We start from the raw sequence: 27,642 nt of genomic DNA on the forward strand, positions 1-27,642 counted from the left end.
GGAAGACTTAACAAGCTGCAATCCTTCACTGGTACCTTTAAGGACCTGAGGTCCATTTGTAAAGGATGCTTAGAGGCCCCAAACCTTGACCTATCACGCTCATGCTGTGGGAGTTTGTGGGGGGGCTGGAATTAATCACAGCAGGGACACAATTTACCGATCAATACCAGCCAATTAGAAGGCTCCCTGCTGTGGAGAGTTCCCTTGGAATGCCAGATGACCTTTGCCCTTGACTTTTTGTGGGGGCAGATGTTTCCTTAGCACAGCTACTGATAAGAACGGTATTCCGAGGGGCATAGCTCATTTCACATGCCAACCGCTGCCCAGGCATCTTGGGGCTGAACTTTTTGAGCACTTAAGCATGAGCCACCTGCCAATGGAAAGTAAAGAAAAATAGGAATGGAAATTATAGCAATAATTAATTTACAGCCATTGTGCCACTTTTTCTGTGAACTCAGCCCTGACCTTCAAGAAGCCACTGACAAGAGCAGAAAGTTAGGAAACTCAGTCTTTGCCCGGAGTTCACTATTGTGTTGCTGTCCTGTTCTGCAGCCTCCACTACCTGTCAGAGAGGAGATTCTAAGGCCTGGAGAACCACCTAGAGGGAAAAAGTCCGATAGCTACCACTGTTTCCCATGATCTGGCTTGGGGACTCCAGCTTGAGCCTGGGTGGGCCCCAGAACCCCCATTCTCCCAGGACTTCTGGATAGCTGTTTGCCCTTGTTGTTTACAAGTCTTGGCCAGTATTTTTTAAAATCAGTTTTCTGACATCTTTGCCACAGAGGTAATGTGCCCCAGGACACAGAGAAATAAATAAATAAACATTTATTTATTTAAAAATATTTACTTAAAAAATTAATAACTATAAGATAAATCTATGAAGTGTTCTGAAGTTTACCATTTTTTTGGTCACTTACTTTTTTTAGTCATATTTTAAGGCAAACAATCTATTGTTTACAGCGTTTCCTGGAGACTCCAGGACTTCGAGCATTTGACCTCATCCTTCTGGTTGCTTCATTTCCTCTTGCAGGATTTCCATCATGGTTTCTTCGGATGCCAATTTGGGAAATCCTTCTCAACATTTTCTCTCCTAAGTATTCCTCTGCCCCTTTCACCACAGAGAATTATGGTTTTCAAATGAAAAATAAAAACAAGTTTGGAGCTGACTTTAATAAGTACAAGATATGGGGCAAATCATACAGTGATTCCCTCCCTGTCCTTACCCTAAACCACAAACTTTTTTATTTAAGTCAAACCTGATATAAATGATGATCAAAAATATCATTGAAGTGAAAAACAAACTTTCAGAAGGTCCACAAATTTTTGGAAGGAATTGTGAGCAGATATGAAAGGAACATCATCATAGATTTTGCCGTGGAAGTGTAGACAGTGTGGGAGAGTTTTGCAAACCAATGATACATAAGTGTATTAGCCTCGAGAATATTTAAATATTTAAATGTGCAACTCGGCAGAAGTCACCATCTCTCTATATCGCCCTGCACACCCACTAGCTCCTTAAGTCACTCTATGTCCCTCCCCAAATGTGCAACTGTCACCCTGTCCCCTGATCTGAGGAAGGACTCTGCCCAAGTTCTTCACTTACACAGGAGAGGGCAATTGTCCACATTCCTTTTCAATCTCTGCTGTGTTGCAGTCTTGACAAAAATGTTTAGCCTGAATCTTATCATGCAGGGAAATCCGCATAAATCCAGAGTGTGGGACGTGGGGGTGTGTGTGTGTGCCTGGTGGGGGTAGGGGGAGCACAAAGTGGCAAAATGCTAAAACAGTCATTGAATCTAGTAAAGCATATCAGGATTCCATAACTATTTCATTTTTTTATAGGTTCAACATTTTTCAAAATAAAAAGTTGGTAGAATAATAAGAAGCCATGAGGACCAAGAAGCTCACATTTCTAAGGCTTTCTAAGTTTCATCTTGAAGCAAGATACATCATAAGGCATTGTCTAGGTACAACTTGCACTTTCCTGTCCAAGCCTCAGCCCCTTTTCTTCATTTGGGCCCACAGAACAACAGCTTCCACTTTTGTGTCCAAAGAAAAATGCTAACCAGCTTGTAATTGCTGTAAGGAGGTCTGTTTGAGGGTTTAAACAAAAATAATAGACATGCTCAAGAAAAATTCCAGATTGTAATGTAACGTGCAGGGTCATATAGAATGTCATTAACAAACTTTTGGCCTGGCATGATGGCTCATGTCTATAATCCCAACACTTTGGGAGGCTGAGGCAGGTGGATCGTTTGAGGCTGGGAGTTCAAGACCAGCCTAGCCAACATGGTGAAACCCTGTCTCTACTACAAATACAAAAACTGACCCAGCATGGTGGTGCATACCTGTGGTCCCAGCTACCCAGGAAGCTGAGACAGGAGAATTGCTTGAACCTGAGAAGCAGAGGTTGCAGTGAGTTGAGATGATGCCACTGCACTCCAGCCTGGGTAACAGAGTGAGACTCTATCTCAAAAATAATTTTTTAATTTTAAAATTTTTGTATTATTTGTTACTTTTCAAAAGTTTATTCAAACAAGTAAAAACACTATCTGCCAGTGAGTGAGAAAACAAAGGTGCACCTCTTGCTGACTCAGCACTTGATGTATTGCATTTCATGGCCCATGGATTAACTATGATACTCAAAAAATATGTTTCTACACTGATATTTGACACAGGAAATGAAACAGATTATTAAAAACAGTTTTCAGATTTTCCCAGGCAAGATGACTGAATAGGAACAGCTCCGGTCTGCAGCTCCCAGTGAGACCACTGCAGAAGGGAGGTGATTTTTATGTTTCCCCCTGAGGTGCCCTGCTCATCTCACTGGGACTGGTTAGACAGTGGGTGCATCCCACAGAGGGAGCCAAAGCAGGGTGGGGTGTTTTGTCATTCAGTAGGTGCAAGGGGTCGGGGAACTTCCTCCCCTAGCCAAAGGAAGCTGTGAGGGACTGTGCTGTGAGGGATGGAGCTATCCAGCCCAGATACTACACTTTTCCCACTGTCTTCACAACCCGCAGACCAGGAGAATTCCTTGGGTGCCTACACCACCAGGACCCGGGATTTCAAGCACAAAGCCAGGCAGCCATTTGGGCAGACACTGAGCTAGCTGCAGGAGATTTTTTTCATATCCCAGTGGTGCCTGGAAGGCCAGTGAGACAGAACCATTCATTCACCTGTAAAGGGGCTAAAGCCAGGGAGCCGAGTGGTCTTGCTCAGCAGATCCCACCCCCACGGAGCACAACAAGCTAAAATCCACTGGCTCGAAATTCTCACTGCCAGCACAGCAGTCTGAAGTCAACCTGGGATGCTTGAGTTTGGTGAGGGGAGGGGCATCCGCCATTACTGAGATATAAGTAGGCGGTTTTCCCCTCACAGTGTAAACAAAGCCACCATGAAGTTCGAACAGGGCAGAGCCCACCACAGCTTGGGAAAGCCCCTGTAGCCAGACTGCCTCTCTACATTCCTCCTCTCTGGGCAGGGCATCTGTGAAAGGCCCAGTCGGGGGCTTATGAATAAAACTCCCATCTCCCTGGGAAAGAGCACGTTGGGGAAGGGGCAGCTGTGGGTGCAGCTTCAACAGACTTAAACGTTCCTGCTTGCTGGCTCTGAAGAGAATAGCAGATCTCCCAACACAGCACTCAAGCTCTGCTAAGGGACAGACTGCTTCCTCAAGTAGGTCCCTGACCCCCATGCCTCCTGACTGGGAGACACCTCCCACAGGGGTCGACAGACACCACATACAGGAGAGCTCCAGCTGGCATCTGGTGCATTCCCCTCTGGGACAAAGCTTCCAGAGGAAGGAACAGGTAGCAATCTTTGCTATTCTGCAGCCTCCACTGGGGATACCAAAGCAAACAGGGTCTGCAGTGGACCTCCAGCAAACTCCAGCAGACCTGCAGAAGAGTGACCTGACTGTTAGAAGGAAAACCAACACACAGAAAGCAATAGCATCAACATCAACAAAAAGGACAACCACACAAAAACCCCATCCAAAGGTCACCAACATCAAAGACCAAAGGTACACAAATCCCCAAAGATGAGGAAAAAACAGTGCAAAAGGTCTGAAAATTCCAAAAAGCAGAATGCTTCTTTTCCTCCAAAGGATTACAACTCCTCACTAGCAAGGGAACAAAACTGGACAGATAATGAGATTGATGAATTGACTCAAGTAGGCTTCAGAAGGAGGGTAATAACAAACTCCTCTGAGCTAAAGGAGCATCTTCTAACTCAATGCAAGGAAGCTATGAACCTTGATAAAAGGTTACAGAAACTGCTAACTAGAAAAACCAGGTTAGAGAAGAACATAACTGACCTGATGGAACTGAAAAACATGGCACAAGAACTTCATGCAGCATACACAAGTATCAATAACTTAATGAATTAAGCAGAAGAAAGGATATCAGAGATTGAAGATCAACTTAATGAAATAAAGCATGAAGGCAAGATTAGAGAAAAAAAGAATGAAAAGGAATGAAAAAAGCCTCCAAGAAATATGGGACTATGTGAAGAGACCAAACCTATATTTGATTGGTATACCTGAAAGTGACGGGGAGAATGGAACCAAGTTGGAAAACACACTTCAGGATGTTATCCAGGAGAACTTCCCCAACCTAGCAAGACAGGCCAACATTCAAATTCAGGAAATACAGAGAATACCACAAAGATACTCCTCGAGAAGAGCAACCCCAAGACACATAATCATCAGATTCTCCAAGGTTGAAATGAAGGAAAAAATGTTAAGGGCAGCCAGAGAGAAAGGTTGGGTTACCCACAAAGGGAAGCCCACCAGACTAACAGCAGATCTCTCTGCAGAAACCCTACAAGCCAGAAGAGAATGGGGGTAACATTCAACAATCTTAAAGAAAAGAATTTTCAACCCACAATTTCATATCCAGCCAAACTAAGTTTCATAAGTGAAGGAGAAATAAAATCCTATACAGACAAGCAAATGCTGAGGGATTTTGTCACCACCAGGCCTGCCTTGCAAGAGCTCCTGAAGGAAGCACTAAATATACAAAGGAAAACCCGGTACCAGCCACTGCAAAAACATACCACAATGTAAAGACCATCGACACTACGAAGAAACTCCATCAGCTAATGGGCAAAACAACCAGCTAGCATCATAATGACAGGATCAAATTCACACATAACAATATTAACCTTAAATGTAAACCAGCTAAATGCACCAATTAAAAGACACAGACTGGCAAATTGGATAAAGAGTCAAGACCCATCATGTGCTGTATTCAGAAGACCCATCTCACATGCATAGACACACATAGGCTCAAAATAAAGGGATGGAGGAAGATTTACCAAGCAAATGGAAAGAGAAAAAAAAGGAGGGGTTGCAATCCTAGACTCTGATAAAACAGACTTTAAACCAACAGAGATTAAAAAAAAAAAGACAAAGAAGGGCACTACATAACAGTAAAGGGATCAACGCAACAAGAACTATCCTAAACATGTATGCACCCAATACAGAAGCACCCAGATTCATAAAGCAAGTTCTTAGAGAACTACGAAGAGACTTAGACTCCCACACAATAATAGTGGGAGACTTTAACACCCCACTGTCAATATTAGACAGATCAATGAGACAGAAAATTAACAAGGATATTCAGGACTTGAACTCAGCTCTGGACCAAGCAGACCTAATAGAAATCTACGGAACTCTGCACCCCAAATCAACAAAATATACATTCTTCTCAATACCACATCACACTTATTCTAAAATTGACCACATAATTGGAAGTAAAACACTCTTCAGCAAATGCAAAAGAACGGAAATCATAACAAACAGTCTCTCAGACCACAGGGCAATCAAATTAGAACTCAGGATTAAGAAACACACTCAAGGCCGGGCGCGGTAGCTCAGGCCTATAATCCCAGCACTTTGGGAGGCCAAGGCAGGTGGATCACGAGGTCAGGAGATTGAGACCATCCTGGCTAACATGGTGAAACCCCGTCTCTATTAAAAATACAAAAAATTAGCCGGGCGTGGTAGTGGGCGCCTGTAGTCCCAGTTACTTGGGAGGCTGAGGCAGGAGAATGTTGTGAACCAGGGAGGCGGAGCTGACAGTGAGCCAAGATCACACCATTGCACTCCAGCCTGGGCGACAGAGTGACCAAAAAAAAAAAAAAAAAAAGAAGAAACACACTCAAAACCACACAACTACATGGAGACTGAACAACTTGCTCCTGAATGACTACTGGGAAAATAATGAAATTAAGGCAGAAATAATAAGTTCTTTGAAACCATAGAGAACAAAGACACAATGTACCAGAATCTCTGGCACACAGCTAAAGCAGTGTTCAGAGGAAAATTTATAGCACTAAAATGCCCATAGGAGAAAGCAAGAAAGATCTAAAACTGATACCCTAATATCACAATTAAAAGAACTAGAGAAGCAAGAGCAAATAAAATCAAAAGCTAGCAGAAGACAAAAAATAAAGATCAGAGCAGAACTGAAGGAGATAGAGACATTTTAAAAACCTTCAAAAAACCAATTAATCCAGGAGCTGGTTTTTGGAAAAGATTAACAAAATAGATAGACCACTAGCCAGACTAATAAAGAAGAAAAGAGAGAAGAATCAAACAGGCACCATAAAAAATGATAAAGGGGATATCACCACTGATCCCACAGAAACACAAACTACCATCAGAGAATACTATAAACTCCTCTACACAAATAAACTAGACAATTTAGAAGAAATGGATAAATTGCTGGACACATACACTGTCCCAAGACTAAACCAAGAAGAAGTCGAATCCCTGAATAGACCAATAACAAGTTCTAAAATTGAGGCAATAATTAATAGCCTACCAACCAAAAAAAGCCCAGGACCAGACGGATTCATAGCCAAATTCTACCAGAGGTACAAAGAGGAGCTGGTACCATTCCTTCTAAAACTATTCCAAATAGTAGAAAAAGGAGAAATCCTCCCTAACTCATTTTATGAGGCCAGCATCATCCTGATACCAAAACCTGGCAGAGACACAACAAAAAAAGAAAATTTCAGGCCAATATCCCTGATGAACATCAATGCGAAAATCCTCAATGAAATAATGGCAAACCGAAACCAGCAGCACACTAATCCATAACAATCAAGTCGGCTTCATCCCTGGGATGCAAGGATGGTTCAACATATGCATATCAATAAATGTAATCCATCACATAAACAGAACCAATGACAAGAACTACATGATTCTCTCAATAGATGCAGAAAAGGCCTTTGATAAAATTCAACACCTCTTCATGGTAAAAACACTCAATAAACTAGGTATTTATGGAATGTATCTCAAAATAATAAGAGCTATTTATGACAAACCTACAGCCAATATCATACTGAATGGGCAAAAGCTGGAACCATTCCTTTTGAAAAGTGGCACAAGGTTGTCCTCTCTCACCACTCCTATTCAACATAGTATTGGAAGTTCTGGTCAGGCAATCAGGCAAGAGAAAGAAATAAAGCATATTCAAATAGGAAGGGAGGAAGTCAAATTGTCTCTGTTTGCAAATGACATGATTTATATTTAGAAAACCCCATTGTCTCAGCCCCAAAACTCCTTAAGCAGATAAGCAACTTCAGCAAAGTCTCACAATACAAAATCGACATGCAGAAATCACAAGCATTCCTATACACTGATAATAGACAGAGAGCCAAATCATGAGTGAACTCACATTCACAATTGCTACAAAGAGAATAAAATACCTAGGAATATGACTTATAAGTGATGTGAAGGATGTCTTCAAGGAGAACTACAAACCACTGCTCAAGGAAATAAGAGAGGGCACAAACAAATGGAAAAACATTCCACGCTCATGGACAGGAAGAATCAACATCATGAAAATGGCCATACTGCCCGAAGTAATTTATAGATTCAATGCTAGTCCCATCAAGCTAATTTCTTCACAGAATTAGAAAAGACTACCTTGAATTTCATGTGGAACCAAAAAAGAGCCCATATAGCCAAGACAATCCTACGCAAAAAGAATAAAGCTGGAAGCATCACTCTATCTGGCTTCAAACTATACCACAAGGCTACAGTAACCAAATGGCTTGGTCCTGGTACCAAAACAAATATATAGACCAATGGAACAGAACAGAGGTCTCAGAAATAACACCACACATCTACAACCATCTGATCTTTGACAAACCTGACAAAAACAAGCAATGGGGAAAGGATTCCCTATTTAATAAATGGTGTTGGGAAAACTGACTAGTCATACGCAGAAAACTGAAATTGGACCCCTTCCTTACACCTTATACAAAAATTAACTCAAGATGAATTAGAGATTTAAACATAAGACCTAAAACCATAAAAATCTTAGAAGAAAACCTAGGCAATACCATTCAGGACATAGGCATGGGCAAGGACTTTATGACTAAAACACCAAAAGCAATGGCAACAAAAGCCAAAATTGACAAATGAGATCTAATCAAACTAAAGAACTTCTGCACAGCAAAAGAAACTATCATCAGAGGGAACAGGCAACCTACAGAATGGGAGAAAATTTTTGCAAGCCATCCCTCTGACAAAGGGCTACAAGGAACTTAAACAAATTTCAAGAAAAAAAAACAAACAACTCCATCAAAAAGCAGGCAAAGGATATGAACAGACACTTTCCAAAAGAAGACATTTATGCGGCCAACAAACATGAAGAAAAGTTCATCATCACCAGTCATTACAGAAATGCATATCAAAACCACGATGAGATACCATCTCATGCCAGTTAGAATGGCAATCATTAAAAAGTCAGGAAGCAACAGATGCTGGAGAGGATGTGGAGAAATAGGAATGCTTTTACACCATTGGTGGGAGTGTAAATTAGTTCAAACATTGTGGAAGACAGTGTGGTGATTCCTCAAGGATCTAGATCTAGAACTAGAAATACTACTTGACCTAGCAATCCCATTACTGGGTATATACCCAAAGGATTATAAATCATGCTACTATAAAGACACATGCACACGTATGTTTAATGTAGCACTATTCACAATAGCAAAGACTTGGAACCAACCCAAATGCCCAGCAATGATAGACTGGATAAAGAAAATGTGGCATATATACATGATGGAATACTATGCAGCCATAAAAAAGGATGAGTTCATTTCCTTTGCAGGGACATGGATGAAGCTGAAAACCATCATTCTCAGCAAACTAACAGAAACAGAAAACGAAACACCGTATGTGCTCACTCATAAGTGGGAGTTGAACAATAAGAATATATGGGCACAGGGAGGGGCACATCACACACCAGAGCCTGTCGGGGTGGGGGGCAAGAGGAGGGATAGCATTAGGAGAATTACCTAATGTAGATGACAGGTTGATGGATGCAGCCAACAACCATGGCACATATATACCTATGCAACAAACCTATATGTTCTGCACATGTATCCCAGAACTTAAAGTATAATTAAAAAAAAAAAAACAAAACAGTTTTCAACAAATTTGGAGGTTCTTTATGAAAAACTAAATTTCCTTATTCAGGAAATAATCCTTTGAGAGAAAAATAATACCATGTTCAAAGGATCAACTTCCTCAGGAAGAGAATTTAGAGAAAGTTCTTCCTTCTGTATAACAAATCCATGTTTAAATTGCTTTCTCAAGAGACCAAGTTCTCACAATTCACTGAATCAAAGCACTTAGATGAAAAAATGGCAAATTTTCAGGAGGAAGCCACTCGTCTAAACACGGGAGAATCTCAGAAATAATTGTATTAACCACATTAACTAGTAAACTACATTTTCTGCAATGTGCATGACACCAAAAAAGAATAGTCAACTTATTTTTGTCTAAGAAAGTTTAGACTAAATTACTTTAAGTTTCTTGATTTAACATGACCAAATATGTATATACATATACATACACACACACATATATAGCATGGTATATGGCGTGCTTCTGAATGCAAATTACTTTACCACTGTAAAGAAGAAAGGGTAACACCTTTTCCTCACCCATCACAAGAGTCATGGCCAACAGTCCTATGACAGAAGACAAGTTAGCAAGAAAAAAGCACAACAAATTTATTTAGCAAAGTTTCACTTGACCCAGGAGCCTTCAGAAATGAAGACCTGAAGACTCAGGAAAATTTGTACTTGTATGCTAAGTCTGATGAAAGAAGTAGATAGTTATGGAGAAACATGATTAGAAAGGTCTGACCTACTGGTAATCAACTGAGAAGGGAACCCAGCAAGGCCTGTTTGCTCAGATTACTCTTGGCCTCTATGTAGCATACCTTCTCCCTGAGTATGGGGTAGGTCACCCTGGGATGAGGGCCTTATGTCCTACTTTCAGACAAGGTAGGTTGGAGAATTCTTTTATGACCATGCTTCACACAGAAAGGCAGAGTAAGGTCACAGTGCCCTTCTTACTTCTGAGGCCCTCCCAATCCCCTGCAGTTCAAAGTACTTTGGGGTAACATTTTCTAGGCCACAGTGCCACATTGTTTACCACTTTTGTGCCCAAAGAAAGATACTAATCAACCTATAATTTCCGTAGTATGTTTGATGAGATCAAAAAACAATGGATGTGCTTCATAAACTATCATATTCTAACATATGATAGCAGTTTTATATATTTACTATAAATATATAATATTTTATTGTATATTTACATTTATTTTACTAATTTATTTGGAGTTTTTTTGTTTGTTTCTTTTTGGTGTGGTTGTTGTTTCTTTAAATGGAGTTTCACTTACGTCCAGGTTGGAGTGCAGTGGCGCGACCTTGGCTCGCTGGAACCTCCACCTCCTGGGTTCAAGCGATTCTCGTGCTTCAGCCTCCCAAGTAGCTGGGATTACAGGTACGCTCTATCATGCCCAGCTAATTTTTGCATTTGTAGTACAGATGGGGTTTTGCCATGTTGGCCAGGCTGGTCTTGAACTCTTGGCCTCAAGTGACCTGCCTGCCTCAGCCTCCCAAAGTGCTGGGATTACAGATGTGAGCCACCATGCCCAGCCTTATTTATTTGTGTGTGTGTAATTGCCTAATAGCTTATACCTTAAGAGAGCCTTAAATAGTATAAGAAAGAAAAGATCAACAAAGGGCAAGACTGTCACATCTGTGTGGCTACAAAAGGAAAATATTCCTTACACAGCATATTTCCTACATGATTGACAAGGCTAGTAATCTGCATTCAAAAGCATGTAGCCCATGTACTACAGGCTACATACAGGCTCTCAGGCTAATGATCAGAATAACAATTATGAGTAACTTTTCCTGAATGCTTACTAAGTGCCAGGCACTACACTAAGTGTTGTTTTGTTTTTTGTTTTGTTTTGTTTTTGAGACAGAGTCTCATTGTGTCACCCAGGCTGGAGTGCACTGGTGTGATCTTGGATCACTGCAACCTCTGCCTCCCGGGTTCAAGCGATTCTCCTGCCTCAGCCACCCAAGTAGCTGGGATTACAGGCGTGCACCACCATGCCCAGCTAATTTTTGTATTTTTAGTAGAGACTGGGTTTCACTGTGTTGCTAGGATGGTCTAAAACTCCTGACCTCAGGTGATCCACTGGCCTCAGCCTCCCAAAGTGCTGGGATGACAGGTGTGAACCACCGTGCCCGGCCTTACACAAAGTGTTTTGCATAATGTTATGTGTCTTGTTTAATCCTCATTTTTTTAAGGAGGCTCCTGAGACTCACAGAAGTGAGCTGCACAAAGTCACATGATTGATAAGTGGTCAAGCTGAGGTTCAAATACAGGCCATTGAACTTCAAACTAAAAAACCACAATCATTCCAGGCACCACCTTAAAGTTCTACTTACAAGGGGCCAGCAAGTGGCACACGGCCCAGCACGAAAAAGTGAGTGAGGGCATTCAAACACAAGTCAAATCATGGCATGGGAAAAACAGAAAAACTTTGATGTTCTCCATTTGTTCTTCAGACAAACATAAGAGAGTAGGGCTCAACTGTAAGACAGAAACTGCCCAGCACCATCTGCAGGTGGATTGCATTGTTTGGGGAGGCAGTCACATGACCCAGATCTGCTTCCTGCCTCTGCTTGCAGAAGTCTAACACTCTGAGGGCTAACACCAATCCTGCTTGCAGGATTCTAACACTCTGAGGCTCTGAGGGTGTTAAAGTCCCTGTCTCCCGCACTACCAACCTCACTGTCAGCTTGACCATGAGTGAATGCCTTCACCAATGTAAAAGACCCTGCTAACAGGAAAAAATAGGAGCCTGGAGCCTGAACAGGAAGGCTTTCTCTTCCACAGATTGGAAGCACTGCTGAAGAAGCTGGCTGAGTTGTGAGGTTCATGAAGTATGAATGTACAGCACCAGGTACCGTGCTTGGAGCATATGAAACATGCAACATATGACTACTATTGTTGTACAGGTTTTATTCCCACACTCTCTGTAACAAAATATAGTCATGTGTCTTTTTTAAAAAAATCCGTGTTGGATTCTAGTGCTGAAAAGAGGAGAAGCTACCACTAATATAGTATGAGAGAGTGGCAGACAGAGAGATCCCTGGGGACCCACATTTTCAGGGAGAAACCCCAATTCTTTCTGCCCTTCAAGAAGTGGCACATAGCAGAAAGTGAAATCATTCATTGGACAGCTTGATTGGAAACTGTGATTTATAGTGCTGGGATCTTTTTGCCACAGTAGCCTAATCTAAATCAGGCCATTATTTCATACAGCCATTATTTCATAAAGTTTTACATTTTAACCTGTAACTCAGGTACCAAGTTTCCTCAAGCTACACATTCCCACAAATTAACAATAATATCATTGGTTTGACATTATAAGTACAAAAAGAGCTATTTTTTAAGAAAAACAGTTATAAGCTGATATATCATTTTCAACACACCCTATATATAAAGTTGCTGTGTTTCAGAGGTTATTTGGATTATTTTAATCTATTGAAAAAAAAAAGCTAACACGACACTTTTGGACACTTCAGCCTCCTTTTTCTTTGCTTTGATGGTGTTCTTTTCTCCTTTTCTCCCTCTAGTTTTATCTCTGTTCAAAAGCAAGATTTTAAATCCTGTAAGTAGAAATTGGAACAACTTCTGGGCTTTGCACAGCATCTAGCTAGTTCTTCAGGATATTCTTTGTTCTATTTTTTAACATACATTTTTAAAGGTAATAATAAACTAAACTTTGACCTTTAAAATCTTCAAATAAATCAATCAGCAAGAGAAATAACTAGGTAAAGAGCAGAATGGAAAACAATCAAACAAGGCTGGAAAGTCATAGAAAATTCCTAAAATGGTGTGTGTGTGTATGTGTGTGTGTGTGTGTGTGCATGTTGTTCTTATTGTTCGTTTGTATATGTGTGATTTGAGCAACATTTGAGTAAAAAAAAAATAATAAGAAGAAAATGAGGAAAGTGCTAGTTGCCTTTGAAGTCATTTCATAAGGCAAAGATTTGTAAAGCAAAGGAAAAGAGAAAGGGGTCGTGCAATCAGTGCCATTCCCTGAGCCCCTGCCTGCACCAGCCAGCTCTAGCCTCAGCAGGGCCCTTGTCTGGGCATTGTCCCTTGGGCTCTTTGTTCTTAGTTGCCAAGAGAAAGCAGTCATTGTTTCTCTATTTCTCTTCCTTTTTTTTTTGTTTTTTATTTGTTTCTTCTTCTTCTCTTCCATCTCCTCATCTTTTTCCCTATTCTCCTTCCTTTGCTTTTAAATCCAGTTTGGTATAGAGGTTCTTCCTTGGTTTACTTACAAGCATGTTTCTTCTCCTGGTACAGATAACTTTCTTTGATCAAAGTATGACCTGTGAATCAAAACTCCTGCTACCAAAGTCCCTTGTTGTACCACACTAAAACCTACAATGTCCTCCCTGAAGTTGTTTTTGTGGCTCAATGAGCATAAGAGCCAAGTCAAAGCCAGATACAAGATGAGTTCAATTGCCACACATATTTGAGGCTAAGGGAAAATTACTTCTGGGGGAAATAATGTGTTGGCTTAAATTCATATGAAATGTAAATGACTAATATCAAATATTTTGCTGAAGCAGTGATTGACGGAAAAAAAGAGTGCAGAGAGAAAAGGGTGTCAAGCCCTTTAAAAGGAAGGGAGCTCTCAGTAGATGGCAGAAAATCATGCAGAAAACATAGGCTAGTTCACTGAAGGCCAACTGGGTATGGAGTTTCACTTTGCCTTGAACTTGCTCTACCCTTCAATGTCAGGGTTATGTAAAAGTGTCCAGTTACGGTCATTCAGAATCAGACAGAGCATAAACACCTCTCAGAAAAAAGGGAAGTGTCTACAGAGCATCATAGAATGCCAGACAGTCTAATGGTCTAATTCAGCCTCACAAAAATGTGGCTTCACTGTCCTACTCTAGACGGCTATCTGAACTTTTCAGATGAATAATAAGAGCTAAGGAAGTTATTCCACACAGTCTGTGATTGAATCTGTAGCAGAGTTTGTCTGAATTGGTTCAACATCCTTATGAGTGCTCTTCCTGTTAACCAAGAAGTCGCAGGCCCACCATCAAAATGCTTGCTCACTTTGCCTCTCTCGCTCCCACTTTCTCCTTTTCTCAATCTCTCTCTCTCTCTCTCTCTCTCTCTCTCTCTCTCTCTCTCTCTCTCTGTCTGTCTCTGTCTTTCTCTCCCCAACATACACCTCAGGTTTGGGTCAGCCAAGAACTCCTAACCCCAGTGCAGCTCCTGAAGCCCCAGACAACTACCTTCTCCTGGGATACTTAGGCAAAGCTGGAATTTCCAAGTTTGTCACAAGATAGTTTGTTGGGTGCATCCCACCCCCTTGCTTGCCTAGCAAATTGCATTGCTCTGTGATGACTTTACTCTTATAGACCTTTTACATTCTCCGGAATTTAATGGCCCAAATTTGCACTAGACCCATCTAACTCCAAAAGTCCACAGCAAGAAGCAGTTCGTCATTTGCTCAGAACTCATTCTAATGTTGCATTTTCTAGGGAAGAAGGTTAGTTGGTTTGTAAAATCAAAATTTCTTACTAAGGCTTAGTTGCCTCTTCTGAAATTTTGCTTCCATAGCTATGTTATGGCATTATTCTCAAGGGATTACGAAAGGTCTCCCTATATCCTTTTCCTTCAGGAATGTCAATAATCTACTATAGCTTTTCTATAAATAGTAATAGCCTCACTTATTGAATGCTTATTATGGATCAGGCACTACACATCTGTCAGATCATTTATGGTAAAAAAAAAAAAAAAAATCCTATAGCCAGTCCAACTACTATTCCCATTTTACAAATGGTAAAATTGAGACTCAGTGAGCTTGAGATACTAATTAGTGGAGCCAAGCTAGGGTACAAACTCAGGCAGTCTAACTTTAGAAGCCTGTGAGCTTAAACACTACACTCTCATGCCCCATACGTGCTTCTAACCATTATATAATGCCGCTACATAATTCTTTTACACAAAACTGGGCGCTCCTCCCATGTAATTTGTGTGCAGATTTACTCAACTTTATATTCCCGTAGGGCCTGGCATGTAGGAAGATGGCCAGCATAAAAGCCACAAGATGGCCAGCAGAGAGATATGAAAGCTCCCTGGTTGGCACACTGAACATTCTCCCACGTCTTCCCATTACATGATCTATGTTCATGGCTAGCGACAGTGCCCTAGGAAAGATAAGCTAAACAAGACTCTGCAGTGTCACTTGGAATAAATGAAAGTTCCTTTCTTCATCTCTGGACTTTACAATGGGGCAGTTCCCAAACTTCCCAAACAGAATTGCTGTCTCAGCACATTTTCCCCAAGCCCACATTCTTACTTCTTAAAGAGAACCAGGCTTGAAGCAGAAATGAGAGCTCTCCTTTCTTGATTTCCCTAAATCCCTATCCTTGCAGTCTGTTCTGGCTCCAAACATGAGCAGTGCTCACTCTGGCCATTTCTGAGGCCCAGGTGAATTTTACCCACAAAGGAAACGATTGTGTTACCCCATCTACATCAGTAAGGATGATCTATGTTGTTATTCAGTTGGCTACTTCTGGCGATGATGCTTTTAAACGTGACTAGCTCCCCTTTAGATAATTTCCAATGTATTTGGAATGTAACATAACAGAACACATTGTGTAAAACTATGCATAGCAAAACATTTCTCCAACAGCGATTTCAGTGGACCAGAGTCTGCTTATTTCAGAAGCCCCTGGATGCCTTAAGAATATTTGTCTCATTATCCCCATTATTTTCCCCTCCAGGGAACCATCCCTAATAAACTTTGCTATGTCTCTTCTCCCGGCTAGTTTTAATATGAGCCAGGGGAAAGATTTCAGAAAAGCAAGAGTTCTTTTCTGCCTGGGCTTGCAAAATTGTCGTTTGCTGCAGATGCATCTGTTAGTAATGATTGAGACAATCTGTGCAGCATAAGACAACTTGTTGAGAGATGACTCTAAAAAGATCCTCTTCCAATAAATGTTTAAGCTCTTAGTACCTTTCCGAGACAGCAGGATCATGAATTTAATGTCCCCAGAGGATGAGATGATGTCTTCTCACTTGGCATGGCCATCTTAAAGTAATGCTTATACCTTGGAACAAGAGGTCCTTGAGAACTTCAGGGGCCCCAAAACTATAAATATTACCTGAAAGGATACTTCAGGTTCAAATACCATTCCCAAGTTCCGGCCCTCTCTGATAAGCTCAGGATAATTGAGTTTAGTAAAGATGCTCGTTGAGAGGACTGGAATCCCTCAGCCTTCTTCACGTGGCCAAGAAGACCTTAAGTCTAAAATCAAATTTTCAGGAGGCTGAGAATGTCAGAAAACTATTAGTTCTCTAACCCACTTCTCCTCTTATCATCTTTTTGCCTCTGTCTGGAAATGAAATCAGCATGGTTTCCATCCAGAGATTTAGAGTAGTCTGGGTATAATACCAGGCCTAATGGGCCCAAGATAAAACTGGAGTCACCTTCGGGTGTCCCATTTCCCTGGCAGCTTTACTTGTCAACACAGCACATTAGCTGATAAGGTAAGTTCCCTCTACTCAAGCAGGGACTACAGACTCTGAGGAGTGTAAGGTGACATGCAGGAGGACAAGAAGCACAGGAAAACCATGGTACATTTTCCTGGAGTACCAATAGAAGAGGAAATGTCACTATTTTTGGAGCATTATAAACTAGAGTAAAATGCAAACTTGTAGTAAAATGCAAAATTCATGGACTTTTAAAATAAAACTTAAAACTGCAAATACATTTTGAGCTTCAGGCAAGAGCTTCCCACTCCTTGCCTAGATCTCAGGGGGTCAAAATATTTGCTTTCCTCCTCCATTAGGGGTGCTTTGATGGGTATTTGAGAAAAACTGTCCAAATGTACCTCTCCCAGGGCTATTGACATTTTAACAAGGTACTCGTATTGAAAAAAATAAAATAAAATCTGTTACCAAAAAAAGAAAAAAAAAAAAGACAAAGTAAAAAATGAAAGAAATGTTTACAGGAGTCTTCATATAGTTATGGCATTACAGTTGGCTCCTCATATCTACAAGTTTGCATCTTCAGACTCAATCAACCATGGATTGAAAATATTCCAAAAAGTTAAACAAAATAAAAAAATAATAAAACAATAAAAAATACAAATTTAAAACAATACTGTATAACAACTATTTACATAGCATTTACATTATATTCAGTATTATAAGCAATCTGGAGATGATTTAAAGTAGACGGGGGGATGTATGTAGGTTATATGCAAATACTATACCATTTTATATAAGGGAAATGGACATCCATGGATTTTGGTGTCTGTGGGGGTCCTGGAACCTACAACTATGACAATAGTCCTCAATACACCTCATTTTATGTAAAAGTAGAATCTGAGGTCCAGAAAGGTTTGGTAATTTGTCCAACATCACATAACCTTAGGTGGCAAAGCCAAGACAGGCAATGAGCAGAAATAGTGAAGTAAGAAGGGCCTTGGCTGGACCCCTCACATCATTGCCCACAGACAGCCATCTGCTCCACCGCATGAAAAGGCCACCAGATCTGCCCCCAGATGCTGTGTCACTGCAGCTTTCCGGGCCTGTCCTGTGGAGGATGCTTCCCACCCCACCAACAGCACAACAGCAGCCTCCTAGACCCGGGGAGGGAGAGTCAGCTTAGGTTTATTCTCTCAGTATACATCTCTGTTGAACTTCAGTGATCCCTCCAGCCTGGCTGGGGATACTTTTGTCGAGACAGACCTATTACTCTTCGCCAGTAGAAAGGAGGTCCTTGAAGGGATTGCATGGAAATTAGAAAAATGAGCGACCTGAGGACGCACACGACTATTTTGGTCCTCAATCTCTCATTCTCTCTGTGTGTCTCGCTCAGACCCTGATTCCCAAATCTACCACTTTCTTCCTCAGTTTCTATTTCTTTCTGTCTCTGTTTGTTTTCTTTCTACTCTCTTTCCACCCTCCCCTTCTTCTTCTATTTTCCCTTTATTTGATTTGAAAAAAATATATCATTTGTAACAAGCTTGAGGCTATAAGCATCACAATATGTAATTAAAATACGTAAAGCAAGTGACAGCTTTAGTACATTGCTTGGAGTTTTATTGCATATTTATTAATATGTCTGCAATTTAATTGGAAAGATTTCAGCCTAGTCTGTCAGGTATATGCTAGTCTTATATGCTTATATGCTTATATGCTTATATGCTAGTCTAGGCTTCCACTCCAGGAGAAGTCAGCCACCTTAATGGAAAACTCATACTTCTGGGGTGCTCTGTTGGCAAAGTATCAGAATGGATGCCTCTAGAAACAGCTACTAAAAAAATGCTTCTTCTTTCTGTATCTCAATCAGCACCCAATATTTTGTTAATTAGCATAGTGAGTTTTAGAACTATTTAAAGGGGCTACTTATTCAATAAATTAATGACTTTCTAATGGGCATATCACAGGATTTTTCACATATTTATTCTACTCCTTAAATACCCTATTTTATAGCAGTGGATTCTGAGGTTCAAGAATGTTAGAAATGGGCTTTGTTGGTAAAACTGTGTTCAAGATATATATATTGGTTAAAATATTTAAGACACTCTCCCCACCCGTGTTTAAACAGGGTATCAGAACTAACTAGGCCTATGGATGATCTCTTTTGAGATGATGCCCAGAGCTTGTTTTCTGAATGGCCCCATGTCCAGCCATTAGCCAGGAGGATCTCTGCTTGCCTGAACTGCAGTTGGAACAGAATCCTGCCTCTGGAATATCTTCACGTCCACCTCAAGTGGACTTTTCATGCAAGTAGGGATGCATGCACACAAAAGTACAGAAGCCTAGGATACCATTATGTTTGCAGAGCAGATTATCGGAGCTGTTTTGTGCCTACTTACATGACTGCTTCATGAATGTTCACATGTGTGGCAGAATTTGGCCTAAGATCTGCTTTCATGATAACTTGATAGGAAGGTTATGAGGCAATAGCTAACCCACACCCACCTCAAACTTCATCAGAGGTTCTTGTTACCTACCAAAAAGGACTTGAGAATTGTGTGTTAGATTAGTTCATAACAAAACTGTAAGAAAACAAGCAAAGGTAGCATTGTTTCCAATTTCTGCTGCCTCCAGAGGACTCTGAGAAGGAAACATGGAGAAGAGCTTGTCTAACAACAGCACCATGTACTAAGAGACTGAGATGGAAACCTAGGTTCCCTATAGCTACCACCCATTATCTATTTAATTTTGGGCAAGTCACTTAACCCTGTGAGTCTCGAGTGCTGCATCTGTAAAGTAGCAATTATTGTTTATTTGCACCAAGTGTTTCTTGAACTTTGGAAGTTATTATTCAAAGAAGTTGTAGCTTTGCTTTTGGGTAAAGATATACTTCCATGACTTCAAAATATTCCAACTCCTTTTTTTTTAATCATTGGAGATTTTTTTTGGTTACAGCTTTATTGAAATATAATTCACACACCACTCAATTCAACCATTTAAAGTACACTGCTCAACAGCTTTTAGTATATTCATGGAGTTGTGAAACCATCACCATAAGCAATTTTAGAACATTTTATCACCCCAGAAAGACACCCTATATCCTTTTGCTATCGCTCCCTAATCTCCCCATTCTCCCTCAGCATTAAGCAATCACTAATTTACTTTCTATCTCTATGTCTCTGCTTTCTTCTGCGGGGCGGGGGGGGACCAAGTCTTACTCTGTCGTGAGAGCTGATCTCGGCTCACTGCAACCTTTGCCTCCTGGGTTCAAGCAATTCTCCCATCTCAGCCTCCTGAGTACTGGGATTACAGGTGCCTACCACCACGCCTGGCTAATTTTTGTATTTTCAGTAGAGATGGGGTTTTGCCATGTAGGCTAGGCTTGTCTTGAACTCCTGACCTCAAGTAATCCACCCACCTCAGCCTCCCAAATTCTATGTCTCTACTTTCTGGCAATTCTGGATATTTCATGTAAATGGAACCACACAACATATGAACATTTGTGGCTGGCTTCTTTCACTTAGCGTGATGTTTTCAAAGCTCATTTATGCTGTAGCATGTATCAGTACTCCACACCTTTTATAGTTAAATAATATTCCAGTGTATGGATATACCACATTTTATTTATTAATTCATCAGTTGATGGACATTTGGCTTGTTTCTACCTTTTAGTTATTATGGATAATGCTGCTAGGAACATTTTATGTGCAAGTGTTTGTGCAAACAGATGTTTTCATTTCTCTTGAGTAGATACCTGGCGGGGGTGGAATTACTGGGTTGTATGGTAACTCTGTGTTTAGCCTTTTAAGGAACAACCGGACTGTTTTCCAAAATGGCTGCATCATTTTACATTCCCACCAGCAGTGTATAAGGATTCCAATTTCTCCATATCCTTACCAGCACTTGTTATTTTTTGTTTTTTAATTATAGTGGGTATGAAGTGTATCTCATTTTGGTTTTCATTTGCATTTCCCCAATGGCTAATAATGTGTTGTGCGTCATTTCTTGTGCTTGTTGGACTTTTATATATCTTTTTTAGAGAGATTTCTATTCAAATCCTTTGCCCATTTTAATGTCTGGTTATCTAGTATTGAGCTGTAAGCATTAATACTCTAGATATAAGTCCCTTATCAAATATATGATTTGGACATTTACTTCTCCCTTTCTGTCAGTCTTTTTTACTTTGTTGTATTCTTTGAAGAAGAAGGGAAGTTTTTAATGTTAGAGAAGTCCAATTTATCTATTTTTTTCTTTTGTTTGTGCTTTTCGTGTCACATCTAAGAATCCATTGCCAAATCTAAGGTCACAAGATTCACCCCTATGTTTTCACTTAAGAGTTTTATAGTTTTAGCTCTTACCATTAGGTCTTCAATTCATTTTGAGTTAATTTTTGTATATCGTTTAAAGTGGTAATCCAACTTCATTCTTTTGCATGTGGCTATACAGTTACACCAGCATGATTTGTTGAATAGAACATTCTTTCTCCTTTTAATGAACTTGGTACCTTTGTTGAAAACCAATTTACCATAGACATGTAGGTTTATTTCTAGATTCTCATTTCTATTCCATTGATCAATATGCCTATCTTTGTCCCAGAACCACACTGTCCTGATTACTGTTACTTTGTAGTAAGTTTTGAAATTGGAAAGTGTGAGTCCTCTAACTTTGTTCTTTTTCAAGATTGTTTGGGTTATTCTGGGTCCCTTGCATTTCCATATGAATTTTCAACTCCTTCTTGTCTCAAAAAGGAAAACTATTCTAGTGTTAGTGGGTTGCAACATCTATAAATGGCTTTTAATTGTTGCCTTCTTTAGACTTAAAAGCAAAGAAATCTAAAATTTCTATAGTTCTGTGTCCTTAATATAGTAGGAATTTCCTGAAAACAAGTTTATCAAAGACTGAACATTCTTTAAATTTTCTCTTGCACAATTTCTTCTCATTTCCCTAATGAGAGATCTTTTAAAACTGTTGGGCTTGAGAAGCTGCTTGCTAAGAATGCTCTCAGACACTTGGCCACATCGTCCTTAATTTCAGGCTTCTAGAGGCTCTCACTAGCCAGAGAAAAAAAGACAGCCAACAAGAATTAGTCCAATATCAATTCAGCAATCTGAAGAAAAGAATAATCTTTTAAAAACATTCTCTGAAACCACTCTCTTATTTAAAATTCTTGATTCAGGCATTACCTAATAAAGCTGTTTGCCCTTACCCTCCCCACTTCACCCCCACGGGATAATGCAATGGTCTCCAGAACCCATGTGAAAATTCTCTCTCAAATGAGCACATTGAGAGGCAAGGAAAATGGCGTTGAAAGCAGTGGAAACCTGCAGAGAGGAGAGGAAAGGATGGCAAGCACAATAAGAGCATAAACCAATAGGAGCAGAGAAGGGAAGAGAATGAAGAAGAGAAAGGGAAAGTGGAGCTCAGAAAGGGAGAGAAGCATATGGCAGGTATCAATTATTTACCATTTATGTACAATAAAAAAATGCACTTTAACTACAGGAAGAGCACCGAATCCACTCAATAACCATTTAAAAGCATATGGAAATAAAACATAGCCATTTAAAGGGTTGTAATAAACGTGCAATGCTTTTTGTAATGCCCCTGAAAGAATACAAGTGTTAAGCCTTGGTAAATTACACTTAAAAGTAAGTGTAACATAAAAACGAAATTAGACATACAAATAACCTCACACTTGGGCATTTTTTTAAAGTCTCTTTCAAACAGTTAATTAGAAAAGCCTCTAAGGAGCATAACTTTTCTTTTTCCCATATTTTCTTCTTTTAACAATAGAGTCAAGCAAATGGCAGGAGCAAATAAACACAGATCTGGGACGTAGGAAAGGTCTGCATCATATTGTCTGCTCTGAAAAAGGGAAAACGGGGGAAGAAAATAAATAGATGACACTATTGGAACTATTCCCTTCATTTATTAGAGAACTGAATGAAACCCTTTAAACAAAGGTCACAAAAAATATGTAGCTGGCATCATAGGCTCTGTTTCCCAATTGCACATTTTAATAGATTCAATGTTCTCTTCAAAATGCACTAGCCAATCAGAAAGTACTCTCGACCTCATGTGCCCATTCTTCATTAACATCTGCTGTGGAAAACAGTCATGGTTCCAGTAAACCAGGCCCAGCATGGTTCAGCCTTCAAGGGGAGAGAATTGAAAGGAGTTTTGCTCTGAGGGGGCTGTGGCTATGAGATCCCAGATTAAAGCAGGGGGCTGTGAGCAGCTGTGTTCCAGCCTGCAAATTCCACATAACAGCTCTAATCACAAACCAGAGTTCTCTCATCAATGAGGAGCATATTGTCTTTGCCACCCCATCCAGTTGGTCCCCTGATCTCTTCTGTATTTGGAGCATAGTACATGATACATATGTAATTTTATGAATGTTGCAGCTTGGGGTTTTCAGGAAGCTGATTCTGAAACAGAGATTAGTGTGTAGAACATTTTTAGGGAGTGCTGTTAGGATTTAACTCTTAGGAAAAGAAAGGGGAGAAGAGGGCACAGGAGAGGAGGGGAGGGGAGGGAAGGGAAGGGAAGCGGGTAAGACTAGGCAGAGGGAGAAAGCTGGGCTACAGTGAAGTTTCAGTGAACATCTCGCTGGCCCACTGGGGAATTCTGAAGATGGACTGACCTCTCAGTGCTGTTCCAGCTGGGGAGAGAGCCAGGCCTCTCTACCCCTTCATCAGCCAGTCATTGGATGCAGCTGCCCAGGAAGGGGCTGTGACCTGTTAGAGGCTGCTCTCCTCATCTGAGACATCCCTGAAAGGAACTGAATGCTGTGAGCCATCTGCCTGCAGCCCAGTGGCTGGGAAGTCAGACCAAGTCCTGAAAGATGACTGAGCAGCACATCTCCGTATCCACCACAGACACCAAATAGAAAAGTCCCGCTCGGGTTCCTGTGTGCATTCAGGAAACATTTGTTGTATCACTTTAATGGGCATGGAACGGATCTGTGATTATGGATTACTTTAATGTTTGCCAGCAAGTCTTCAAGCACAGAACACAAAGAGTTTTGGGCCCATTGCCTCACTCAAGTTCTCTGTGAGGCAGTACTGCATCAAGGACTCGCCTGCCCATTTTACACATTGGAAAACTGACAACAGCAAAAAGCAATTGACCAGAGTCTTTCACAGGCAAGCCCTTCAGTGTTTAAAATAAAAAGGCATCTTGAGGAGATGATAGTAAACCTTGCCTGGAAAAATAGCCAATGCATTGACATAGGGTTACAGGTGGACATGAAAAGGGAGGATGTAGCTAATGAGAAATACCCTAGAGCTCTAAATTCTTTCTTCCTCCCTGGCTTCTTTCTATCTTTGCAGATGCTGGAGGGCACGATATAGTCAATAAATTATACTCTGACCCCATTTTCTAAATTTCATTAAAAACATTTTTTTTTTCTGTATCTGAAAATGCCTCTCTCAACTCTTACAAAGACACTCCTGGGTCTGTGTTATTACCCAATAAGTAACCTGCTACTGTGCGCGCTGACTGTAATCAAGCCTGTGCCGCCATCCTAACAATGCACCTAAGTGTGCCACAGACCTCCAGTGCTCACCCTGTTGTGTCATTTCACTTAATTAATAAGCGGAACAAAGATTTCAGAAAAGGGAGAAATTCGATTACGCAGCACTGTAATGGCACTCAAGTCTGCTGTAAAGACTGAGTGGGGTCTACCCCCTTAAAATCTCCATTTGCTCCACCATTGTACAGTAGAAATGTCAGCGTGACTCCCCACACGTCCCCTTTTAGTTGACCTTTAGCTGCATCTCTCAGTAATACTAAACCATTAGTCATGCCTGGGTCAGTGATGTGTCAATAACAGAATAATTATTGAAGATAGCCTTAAGAGGAAGGACAGCAGCGTCAAATCAGCATTAGCTCAACTCAAACCGCCACCAGGGCTTGTTGAATAAATGAATGCATGTCTAATAAAAGGCCTCTTTACATCTGGAGACCTAAAGACTGTTGATTCCATTAATCCAAAGGGTTATTTGTAGCTGCTAAACACGTTTCTAGACCAATAAGTAGCAGGCTTTTACTCCTGCCGACTGCAACCCACCCTTCTCAAGTAGAACAAATTTACTGTACTTAATGGCTCTGGCATTTTAAAAGGAAGTTGGTCAGCAGGGCTGTTTGGAACATCTGTACCTTTGCAGAACACTGGATGCAGGGGAGACACTCTTCCCACTCACAGCAGATGCAGTCTTGAGATTCTGAAACCAGGGTGCCTCCAAACTCTGCGCTAGACCTCTGGTGGAAACCAAACAGCGAGGTGCTAATAAAAGAAATAAGGGACACTCAGAGAGGCAGCGCAGCTCAACAATTAACATCAGAAATTAGAAATTAACATCAGGAAATAGACATCCACACAGGGAGAGCACCACGTGAAGATGGCAATTGTGCTGCCAGAAGCCAAGGAACTCCCGGAAGCTGGGAGAGAGGCCTGGAACACATCCTTCCCCAGCACCTGATGGGGAGCATGGCCCTGCTGATACTTTCATCTTGGACTTTTAGCCTCCAGACTGGTGAGACAATAACCGTTTATTGTTGAAGCCTCTCAGTTTGTGCCATGCAGTACTTTGTTATGCCAGCCCTGGCAAACTAATACACTGGGGTAATAACTTGCAGCCAGCAGGCCTTGTGCGGAATTCTATTTACTTGTTGTGTCATCTTGGGCAAGTTACTTAAAATCCTTGACCCTCTCGTTCCTATAAAACCAGTACAATGATACATGGTTTATCTGTCTCACAAATTTATTATTGGGATCAAAACTTTACATACACAAAAGCATTTTCCAAACTCTAACAGAGCCCAGGGAAGGAGAGAGAGCTCAAGCTAGGAAATATAATACAGATGCTCAATAGCAGTCTTTATACTGTGACAGTCTTCATTAAAAGCAATATATAATATTTCTGTAAAGACTGTTGATTTTTTTAATGAGAAGGTGTTTCTTCGATGTTCATTGTAACCAGAATAAATCCCGTGGTCCCTCAGGCCCAGTTGTTGCATAGAGCTCAGTTGCATTTGAACTTTAAAGAAAAGTTCAAAAAACAAGTGACTTTAAAGGGCAGTCATCTGTAGCCTTGATATGATGTAATAAAAATAGCACTTTACCTCTGTGGTCTTCCTCCTCGAAACCTAGAACCCCAGTTTAGCCATAAGAAAAACATCAGGCAAATTCCAATAAAGGAACATCCTACAAAATACCTGACCAGTACTCCTCAAAACTATTAAGATCATCAAAGGAAAGCTTTAAAAACCACCACAGCCAAAAAGAGTCTACGGACACATTACAACTAAATGTTATGGGGTATCCTGGATAGGATCTGATATCGTTTGAACGTTTGTCCCCTCCAAATCCCATGTTAAAATGTGATCCCTAGTGTTGGAGGTGGGGCCTATAGGTGGTGTTTTGGGTCATGGGGGTGGATCCCTCCTGAATGGCTTGGTGCCCTCCCTATGGTAATGAGTTACCACACGAGCTGATTGTTAAGAGTTTGGAAACTTCTCCCCTCTCTCTTGCCCCTTCTCTTGCCTGTGACACACTGGCTCCCCCTTTTGCCTTCCCCATGAGTGAAAGCTCCCCAAGACCTCACCAGAAGCCAAGCAGATGCTGGTGCCATCTTGTACAGCCTGAAGGACTATCAGCCAAATAAACTTCTTTTCTTTATAAATTGCCCAGTCTTAGGTATTTCTTTATAGCAACACAAAACAGGCTAACACAGGAGCCTAGAGCAGGAAAAAGACTTTATGTAAAAAACAAAATCTGAATAAACTATGGGATTTCATTAATAATAATGTAAACATTGGTTCACTGATTAAAACAAATGTATCATACTAATGTAAGATGTTAATAACAGGTGAAACCAATCACAGGGATATGGAAACTCTCTGTACCATCTTCTCAATTATTTTGTAAATCTAAAACTGTTCTAAAAAATAAAGTTCGTTTAAAAAAAAAGCAATCCCAATGCTTTTATCTTTTGAAGAGTATTAGAGAAAATTAAATGTATGACTCACAGAAACTATTTATTTATTTATTTATTTATTTATTGAGACAGAGTCTCGCTCTGTCACCCAGGCTGGAGTGCAGTGGTACAATCTCAGCTCACTGCAACCTCCACCTCCCAGGCTCAAGCAATTCTCTGCCTCAGACTCCCAAGTAGCTGGGTGCCTGCCACCACGCCTGGCTAATTTTTGTATTTTTTGTAGACACAGGGTTTCGCCATGTTGGCCAGGCTAGTCTTGAACTCCTAACCTCAAGTAATCCACCCACCTTAGCCTCCCAAAGTGCTAGGATTACAGGCACGAGCCACCGCACCCAGCCAGAAAAACACTTTTAAAAAACCTCCATATCCTCTTCTCTCTAGGTATTGATAACTTCTCCAGAGCCTCTTACTCTCTCAAATCTGTACACTGCATACGCATGCACACACACACACACACACACCCACAGCCCCCCTGCCTGAAACGTGTGGCTTTTTTGTCTCCCCTGCTGATACAGTGCCATCTCCACTGTTTCCATTCTCCATCAAGAGACAGCCCTTCTAGAACACCTGGGGACTCAGTAATTCCATGTCCCTGTTCTTCCCTCACTGCTCACGAAAAAAAGTATGAGGCATTCCCTGGAATATGCAGTTCTTCTCGTGTCTGTCATTCAACCCAGCAACACCGTAGCCCCCACTTTGCCTTTTCACCTCTTTTGGGATAAGGTAGTAATTGGAGTCTCCAGAGGGGGGTTGTTTTCATGAGTAGGTTTTTTCCCCAGGGCTGTTATA

At 40.8% G+C, this 27,642-nt stretch overlaps 1 long non-coding RNA gene across 1 annotated transcript; it reads right to left on the reverse strand.

The window, feature by feature from the left end:
* Window positions 1-20,287: 20,287 nt before the first annotated feature.
* LOC103876474 lies at window positions 20,288-26,790 on the reverse strand. The gene is made up of 3 exons (XR_635730.4): window positions 26,461-26,790; window positions 25,013-25,139; window positions 20,288-23,004 (listed from the first exon to the last, which is right to left on the reverse strand). It is a non-coding gene; the product is annotated as an uncharacterized LOC103876474 (long non-coding RNA).
* Window positions 26,791-27,642: the final 852 nt, after the last annotated feature.

This window comes from Papio anubis, chromosome 10, assembly GCF_008728515.1.
Source record: "Papio anubis isolate 15944 chromosome 10, Panubis1.0, whole genome shotgun sequence".
Lineage (NCBI taxonomy): Eukaryota > Metazoa > Chordata > Mammalia > Primates > Cercopithecidae > Papio > Papio anubis.